This window comes from Staurois parvus, unplaced genomic scaffold (genome assembly GCF_062004578.1).
Source record: "Staurois parvus isolate SC_StPar_1 unplaced genomic scaffold, SC_StPar_1.0 ptg000022l, whole genome shotgun sequence".
Taxonomy (NCBI): Eukaryota; Metazoa; Chordata; class Amphibia; order Anura; family Ranidae; genus Staurois; species Staurois parvus.
In genome coordinates, this window is record NW_028317818.1 from 2735328 (window position 1) to 2745049 (window position 9722).

The 9722-nt window shown below is 44.0% G+C and overlaps 1 protein-coding gene across 2 annotated transcripts in view; it reads right to left on the minus strand.

Moving 5' to 3' along the window:
- RHBDF1 (rhomboid 5 homolog 1) overlaps positions 1-7620 on the minus strand; it is a 187423-nt gene extending 179803 nt beyond the window's left edge. Inside the window, exon 1 of one of the 2 annotated variants that reach the window (XM_089691722.1) lies at positions 7273-7620. The gene's annotated coding sequence lies outside the window, so the exon portion shown is untranslated. The remainder of the gene's footprint in view (positions 1-7272) is intronic. The other variant, XM_089691731.1, reaches the window with a different exon arrangement.
- Between the last annotated feature and the right edge of the window lie 2102 nt (positions 7621-9722).

A 9722-nucleotide genomic window follows, 5' to 3' on the forward strand; every position in this document is an offset into this window, starting at 1 on the left:
TCTCATCATGTGTATTAGGCATTAGGCCCCTTTCACACAGATGATAAAGGGGCAGTAAAAACAGGCAGTTGATAAGCATTTTGACCACCTACAAAGCCTACCATGACAGACGGAGGGGGGTGGTACACAAGCTGTGGCCACGACAAACGTACCTCTTCTTGTCGCATTTGATAAGTGGCACCACCTGTCAAGCTCATCCACTGAGATCAATAGCACCAGTTTGTGACTGGTTCAGGTGTGGTATTTCAATAAAAGATTCCCCTTGTGATTCAGACAAAAAAAGGCAAGAAAATATTTAGAAGGAGGCATGATTGCTGTGCCATACCAGTCTCTGAAAAGTGAGCCATCACGGATCACTCTTCAGACAGAGGTAGAGATTACAGCCCATGTGAAAAGGGACTTAGAAAGCTGCCACAAGAACAGGTGTCTCTGTTGGATGGTTTACTCTCACCTCTTTCTCAACTCTAAAATTTTGGATCCCCCTTACATTTTGACTCAGTGACAAAGGCCACTGGTACAAATAGTTGAATCTCCCAGGGGGGGACACAGACAGCAAAAAAATCCCCAACAGGGTTCTAACCCCTCACCACTCCAAAACTATAAAAAAGTTGCCTTTGTGTAAACTTTAAATGATAAAGGCACTTTTATTAAAAAACTGTACTTACCGTTCTTGCCCCCTGGCCTAAAATAACTCCCCCTGTCCTTTTCCAGATGTACACTTACCTGTATTGTGTGGCCAGCTACAATGTTTTCATCCTGCAGTGAAATCTTTTCTGAGCTGGCTGAGCAGAGCTTCCTTTTGCAGACCTAATTCCCAGATAGGAGACCAGTACCTTCCACTGAACTGTGCATTATGGGATAGATTGTACGTCATACAGCACAATGCACAGGGAAATCCCCCGCATCTACACCCCCACAGAGTATACCAGCTACCCTCTTCCAAGCAGATTTGTAAATACTTTTTATTGCTGTCTTTTCACCCTAAGGCTCGGTTCACATCTATGCATATCAGGAAGATGTGGTTTTGAGGCCCAGTTTCCACTGCGATTTGCATTTTTTCATGAATATTTTTGCTGAATTTTGATGATTTTTTTAGATGAGTTAATGTTGCTAGAAGGTCATGTCATGCAGGAAAATGCACCAAAATGCATGGACAAGCCTTTTTCATGCAATTCCATTTGGAGTCTTTGGAGCCAAAAACACACTGTACTACGTGTAAAAAAGTCCCTAAACCTTTCCAAAAAGTTTCTGCAAATCTGAAAACACACTGCAAAATACATAATTGTGAGCCTAGCCTAAGGCATAGCATATACCACCAACAGCAGCATTGCAGGCAGGTAACAAGGTCAACCATTGCTTGTGTGCAGTAAAACCTGAAACCTGGTGGCCAGAGGACTATCTCCAGTCATCATGGGAACCGTCTCTCTCTCCCTCTATATTTTCTCCTTCTTGACAAGAGCTTTCTATCTGTTAGCACATAAGACCAAACTAAAGAGCTTACAATCCAATAATGTGTAAAGGAACAAAAGGTATGAAGGGTTATAATCTTTTAGCCTATACAGGAATGTTGAAGAAAATAAAACCGCTTACAATTAGGGATGAGTGAATCTGCCCAAGTTCGATTCACCAGAAGTTCGGCAAATCCAGTTTGAAATTTGGCAAACACAAGCTTCTCTGTACATCCCATTAAAATCTATCAGGGGGATTCCTGTTAATAAAATCTGCCCATTTTTATGTGAATAGGAATACTACTGTATAAAATGCATGGTAAACTGGCTACTGCCATGTGGGACATATAAAAAAAAAATACAGCACAGCGGGGAAAGGGTCTTTTCATGCGGTTTTGAGGCCAACATTAAAAAACACGCAAATACTTTAAATAACATGCTTGTGGGTGCTCTAAAGCTTTATGTGGTTTTCTGGAAGAGTACAATTTTCACAGACAGTTACAGTGACATTGTATACTTGCATCGCATATTTGGCTGTGAAATTGATTTTTTTCTATTACTGTTAACTTGGTTTATATAAAGCAGCACCCCAATCTGATTCAGTTTGAATTTTTTTTCATGTAGTTTTAGTAGATACACATGCTGTTTAATCAAACCGTAATAGGACTCCCTAGCAAACAGAAATTGGCCAGTAGTTTCCTACATCTATCCCTGTTCTTGCTAATGCCACTGGTCAATTCTATTAAACTCCCGTTAAGGAATAGGAGACTGCAGATGATACTGCGGTGTAAAATTTGCCAGCAACAAGACATTTTTATTGAGGGTGAACTGGCCAAAATATACTACAGAAAAAAAAGTACAGGCAGGTGTTCTATTTCCAAGATTGAGAGGTGAAAGGTCAAGCAAGGCGGGGCCAAAATTTACTAGAGACAAAGAGCTTTACAAAAGGAATTAAATACTGCAGAAGTTACAGTAGTGAAAAATTGGCCAGCAGCAGGACAATTGTATTCAGGGATAATAGGCCTAACCTGTATTCAGGAATAATAGGCCTAACCTGTGTATGTCTAATTTTTTTCTTTAGCTATGTGGATAGGGGGTGCAGTGAATGTACGAGGTATAATGTAAGGTGGTTTAGGTGCACGCTATTCTTGTCATCCAATGCGGCAACGTGCTGGGAACAAAAAGCAGCTTCAATAACAGATGGTTAGTAACAAATTATGCACTTTGGGCATCCCAAACTTAAAACTAAGTCCCTAATAACCAATATACCCAAAAAATGTACTCCCCCCCCCCCCAAAATACCACTCTTGAAGAAAAGGGGACTTTTTAAGGGAAACCTTGCAACAGAAAAAAAACAGTTTGCTATGAATGGGACAGCAGCCAAAGGTGACTGCTGACCAAAAAAAAGATAGCAATATGGTTGATTGCCCAAAGAATTGGAAATCAGAATTAAAGTACAGTTTCCTAACTGACCCTAATTAGTTAGGAAACTATCTCTCTGCTTTGCCTAAAGCCACATTGAATACACTAAGGCCTCTCTGTGTTCCCTTTTATAGTGAGGAAGCTGGCTTATCTAACAGTCCCCTTACTAGCCCTTCTAAGCTTTCTGACCATGGTTGAAGAGCTCACTCAACAGACTGTGACATACCACAGCCACAAGTGTGCACTCTGAAGGGAACAGGGCAATGCAATGCATTGCACTGTTTACCTTTTTTTTCTTTTTTTGCAACTTTATTGAAAAGGTATTTAATTAAATTTTAAGCACTGCACTGCACAAAAAAGGCACAACTGTTAAAATGTTTTCATTGCACATCATTACAACATGGCGGTTTTATCTGAACACACACGCACCGTGCTTCTTACTTAAAAACTTAATAAAAACTATTGCAACAGTAGTGAAGACACTGAAGATATGAAAAAAAATTCCTGGACAAATTTGCACATAAATTCAGTGAATCTAGAACCTAAAGGATGCGCTTTGAACCCATAGTAGTGGTGAACCCAAACCTCATCCCAAATTACAATCTATAACTACAGGAACAATAGGTAGGGGAGCTTACATCTGCCAGTGTCCTAACACAATACACAAGGTAGAGGAATCATTATTTGGTAATCAGGAACAATACAGAATGCATTGCCAGCTAAAACCTGAGGGCACATTCATTTGGCATTGTGGTGTATTGCACTAATGCACATTTTCGTGTTTCTGTGCATGTTACCATGTGTTTATCTGTCAATACATTTAAAAAATCAGACGGGCACCAATTTTTGCAAAACAGCACAACGCACAGTAGTGTATTCCCATGTGTTGTGGCACATTGCATTACAAGAAATGGTGTACTTATGCTTTTTTTGGTGGGTTGACAGCCCAACACACACGTGCATTCTTTTAGTGCGTTGAGATACCAATGAAATTGAATAGCTTTGCAATGTGCTGATGCATGTAAGTAGAAAAAATGTATAGTATAATACAGTAGGAGCAAATTATTATAATCTATTGGAAGTTGAAGGCTGGCCATAGAGGGTGGGACTGTTGTCTAATTCCTGATGAATTTGCTGAAATTTGAGATATGGGTGGCCCTGCAAGCTCAACAAAAGTCAATTTGAGGGCTCATGCACATGGACACAAAAAAGCTGTGTTTTTATCAGTTCTACATTTTTTTCAGATCTGAGTGCACTTCTTTTGTTTTTTTATGGCCCCATACATGGTAAATTTGTGCTGTGCTTAGATCCGTAAAATCAAAATAGCAAAATCTACTTCTGAGGTCAGTACTTTACATATGTATGCGTCTACAACTCATATACATAGTTAATCGAATAGAACAGAAGTAGATTCTATACATGTCTAAATTCTGTAAGGACATTTACACTTCTATATGTGTGTAAATCCACTTTCTGGACTATTTTAATGATCAGTAATTTAATTATGGCTAGGTGTATGTACCCTAAAAATCAACTGAACGGGGTGAAAAATGAATAGGCAAACAATGAATGCAGTCACTCTTTGGCAGCACTGTATTTAGGCAGCTGCCATGGGGGAATTGATAGATTTTCTCCTACTCAACCCAACTGAATTGGATGAATGAGAAAAAATGAGCAGTATATGACTAGCTTTAGAGTGAGAATGAAAAGGGGCTAACACTTTATTAGCAATACATAATCTTGAGTCATTAACAAAAACAGAATGAAATACTAGAAGTTTGAAATACGGATGGTGAGAGCTTGTATTCATAGAATTAGGTATGCAGGAAGTGCATAGGAAGAGCTTGCAGTCCATGACTTTATACCGGAGACATATACAGAAGATGAAAGAGCTCATAGGGTGAAGCTAATCATAGATGGGTCTTTTGTGTTTTTTGTTCAGCCAAAGGGTTGCATGAGAAAAAAAAAAATGAATGGATTCCTCCATTCACACAAGCAGGTCGCCAGGACATTGTATTCTGACAGTGGGACTCGACACTGTCAGAATACACTGATCAGCAGCTCCGGCTAACTGGCTGCAACCGCTGGTTAACAAACGTTTTCCAACATTTCCGTTCAACAGAAGTCGATCTAACGATTGACTTTTGTCTAGTAGGGGTGACCACACAGGGATTAAAATTCACCCAGTCCCTACTGAACCGTCCAAATTTTGATCCGTCTATGGTCAGCTTTAGATCACAGTCTATGAAGATATAAAGGTGGCATATGGGGACTAAAAGAGCTTACAATCCAGGAGGTTGGGAGTGATCTCTCCAAACCCCAAATTTTACCTGTGCCTAATGTGGTAGAAGAGCTTGCAGTTTATCAGAACCAAGAAAAGTATGGCTCTTAAGTCACAGAAAAGTGGGTAATCTCACTTAATGCCTGATCCCTCTTGTGCCCTACTTGGCAGAAGAGCTTGCAGTCCATCAGTACCAGGAAAGTATGGACGTTTGGTTGCAGGTGGTTAGGGAGATGAGCTCACTTGAACCTCAGATCCCTCCAATGCTTAGTGTGGTGGAAGAGGTTGCAGTCTATCAGTACTAGGAAAGTATAGGTCCTGGGGGGGTGATCTCACTGATCCTTAGATCCCTGTAGCCTACTTGGTAGAAGAGTTTGTAGTCTATCAGTACCAGAAAAGTATAGGTCCTCGGGGGGGAGGGATCTCACTGATCCCTACATCCCTGTGGCCTACTTGTTTACTTGGTAGAAGAGCTTGCAGTCTACCAGTACCGGGAAAGTAATATTTTTTGGTCACAGGAGGTTAGGAGGATATGAGCTCACTGATCCCCAAATGCCCCTATGCCCCCAGTGTAGTAGAAGAGCTTACACTCTATCAGTATGCATCCTATGAGGTGATCTCAGTGATCCCAGATCCCTCCTGTGCCCAGTGTGGTAGAAGAGCTTACACTGTATCAGTATGGATCCTATGGGGTGATCTCAGTGATCCCAGATCCCCCCAGTGTGGTAGAAGAGCTTACACTCTATCAGTATGGATCCTATGAGGTGATCAGTGATCATAGATGCCCCGTGCCCCCAGTGTGGTAGAAGAGCTTACACTCTATCAGTATGGATCCTATGGGGTGATCTCTGTGATCCCAGATCCCCCAGTGTGGTAGAAGAGCATACACTCTATCAGTATAGATCCTATGGGGTGATCTCAGTGATCCCAGATCCCTCCTGTGCCCAGTGTGGTACAAGAGCTTACACTCTATCAGTATAGATCCTATGGGGTGATCTCAGTGATCCCAGATCCCTCCTGTGCCCAGTGTGGTAGAAGAGCTTACACTCTATCAGTATAGATCCTGTGGGGTGACCTCAGTGATCCCAGATCCCCCTGTGCCCCCAGTGTGGTAGAAGAGCTTACACTCTATCAGTATGGATCCTATGGGGTGATCTCAGTGATCCCAGATCCCCCTGTGCCCCCAGTGTGATAGAAGAGCTTACACTCTATCAGTATGGATCCTATGGGGGGATCTCAGTGATCCCAGGTGCCCCCAGTGTGGTAGAAGAGCTTACACTCTATCATTATGGATTCTATGGGGTGATCTTAGATCCCCCGTGCCCCCAGTGTGGTAGAATAGCTTACACTCTATCAGTATGGATCCTATGGGGAGATCTCAGTGATCCCAGATTCCTCCTGTGCCCAGTGTGGTAGAAGAGCTTACACTCTATCAGTATGGATCCTGTGGGGTGACCTCAGTGATCCCAGATCCCTCCTGTGCCCCCAGTGTGGTAGAAGAGCTTACACTCTATCAGTATGGATTCTATGGGGTGATCTTAGATCCCCCATGCCCCCAGTGTGGTAGAAGAGCTTACACTCTATCAGTATGGATTCTATGGGGTGATCTCTGTGATCCCAGATTCCTCCTGTGCCCAGTGTGGTAGAAGAGCTTACACTCTATCAGTATGGATTCTGTGGGGTGACCTCAGTGATCCCAGATCCCCCTGTGCCCTCAGTGTGGTAGAAGAGCTTACACTCTATCAGTATGGATCCTGTGGGGTGACCTCAGTGATTCCAGATCCCCCTGTGCTCCCAGTGTGGTAGAAGAGCTTACACTCTATCAGTATGGATCCTACGGGGTGACCTCAGTGATCCCAGATCCCCCTGTGCCCTCAGTGTAGGATCTTCCATCTGTAAACAAGGCAGGAGGTGGTGGGCCGGTGTAGTGGTGGTGGGAGGTTTGTGGGATGAGATCACAGACAGACATACAGGGGGTTCTCCTCTCCAGGTCACAGACATACAGGAGTCTCCTCTCCTCCACTCTCAGACACGTCCGCACACGCCGGCCGGGTCCCCTCATCCACACACAGCGCTCTCCATGTTCTTCCCTCACAACTTGTCAAAGTGAAACTTCCTTACCAATTACAGCTCTGCTCTCATCCTCCAAACTTCCGAGCCGGGCAGGCCGGGCGAGTCGTCAGCCCAGGCTGGGCACCATCCGCCAACCCCTATGGCTCCCAATGGCAACAATGATTTCTAATAGAGGAGCATAGCGTCTGAATTCCAGGCACTTTCCACACTCCACAAAAGTCTGGGAAGAGGGACACCCTCCTGATCCACCTATCAGCGGAGGGAGGCAGCCTGCACTTCTCCGTCTTCCCTGCTCCCCGGGCGGGGCCACCAGCCTTAAATGTCACATTGTTACAGCGGCCTAACCAGTCCGACGTGTAGACGAGGGGAGAGGGCTGGGCGCGAGCTCATCTCCTCCGACTTCCTGAGCTCACCCCGGCTGTCCTCTGAGGGGACCCCGACACTGTCCCGGCACCACCCCACTCCTCTGTGAATGGGTGCTCACAGGCTGCCTGGGGAAGGGGGGCACTCCATAGTTCTATGGGGGCACAAAGTGTGCACTGAGGGAGGACCAGGACATAGCCCACACCTGACCACTAATACTGGCTAAAGGGCTACCAAGAAGTCAGAGTATTGCCCCTTACACAGTGGCTGCATCCATTTATTTTATTCACACTTCTTTCCTTTCATTTGTACCCGGGGATCCTGCTGTTAACACACTTCCTGTCCTAGGGTGACAACCATAATGAACAGTGTTGTCACCCTAGGCAATGGACTGTGTAATGCCTCCCTGTCTGCTCCATACTTGGGGAAGGTGTTTTGTAGTTCACACAGATAGCTGGGAACAATAGTGATACAGGAAGTTATGACCTCACAGATTTCTGGCTGAATACACATTTGTTTTCCTTTTTGCACTAATTAAACAGATATCATAAAACACTTTCAATTATATTTCCAGAGGGGAATGTCAGGGCCAGGGGCAGACTGACCATTTGGAAACTCGGGCACTGCCTGAGGGCCCGGGGTCAGTAGGGGGCCCCATGAGATGCCCCTGGTACCTTTTTCATTGGCTTTTTTGAGTTTGGGCAAGGACACAGGGACCCCATGATCCCCTATTGCCCGAGGGCCCATGAGTTGTCAGTCCGCCCCTGGTCAGGGCCACAAAAGAAAAAATAGAGAAGTGGCCCCATGAGATTGTCACCCCCTATCACCCATTTATTTTTTATATATATTTCATTCTTAACCTCCCTAGCGGTCTGATTATGTCCATATTTCTGTGCTCAAAGCGGTACATTTTTTTGCATGGAAATATGTATTTTTTTATTGTAAGCTGTAATTTTTAGGAATAACTCACTGAAATCTGTCTGAACAAGAGTCTAGTAAACATCCCGGGTAGGATAAAATTTGAACCACGAAATCATAAATTATAATTCAATAAATAATCATACAAAATAATAATATAATAATACATTTAATTCAATAATATAATCAAACCAAAAACATTGAAATTTGAAATAGAGCGCCAAGTTCGCACATCACTGAGCAAAGTCGCAAAATCGTTTTCAGTGTCTGATGACGAATTTCCCCACGAATCATTATCACTCAATTCTGCAAGTGGTTCTAATTTACTATCGCTGTTCTCTAGCTGGTCTAAAACCGTTTTTGACCTAAAGAGACGCTTTTTGGACACCATGGACATTTCTCAGTTTCCAGGCAATAAGAACAGTAAAAATGTAGGCAGGGCACAGGACAAAGCACTCGGGACAAAATGTATGTGCAGTGGTTTGATACAGTAATGTTTTACTATGTGATTTTAGTGTATTTAGTGAATGTCACTTTTTGACATTTTCAAATTTCCCGCCGGTTCCTTCCCCCGTACGTCCCGACGCTCGCAGGGACCAGAAGACGGATGCCGGCATGGGACACTGCAGGGGGGACATTGCGGGAGCGCAGGACAAGGTAAGTGCTGGAGGGAATCCCAGAGCAACGCTGCATGGTATGCCCGAGTGTAGCTCGAGGTTACCTCTTGTGGTGCTGAAACCTTACCCCGAGCTACACTCGGGAATACCTCCAGGGGGGTTAATAGAGGACTATGATGATTGTTATTCCGTGTCTCTCTATGGCTGCTTTGCTGGTTCTTTCTACTTTGTGCTTCAGTTAACAAGCTGCCTACTGTTGCTAGGAGGTGTTACCTCAGCTGCTGAGCACTGGATTGGTGACAAATCTTTAGGCAGGAAACATCTATCCAATGAGTGTAACCTTCCACTTTTATCCTCTCTTGTCACTGGGCGGAGTCAGCATTTACCTCAGGTCTGTCATCTGGACTCACCTCTGCATTCTCCTCAGCCTTCCTTCTGAATCTTTTGACCTGCTCTCCCACCCTCCCTCCCCTTTGTTCATTTTTCTCTCATCGCAATCCACCTTTATGTGAGGTAAAGTCGCCCACTTTGTGGGTAGACAGTGGATGGTACGCTGGTATTTGGTTGGTATGAGATATTGCTGCTTGAGTCTTAGTGACT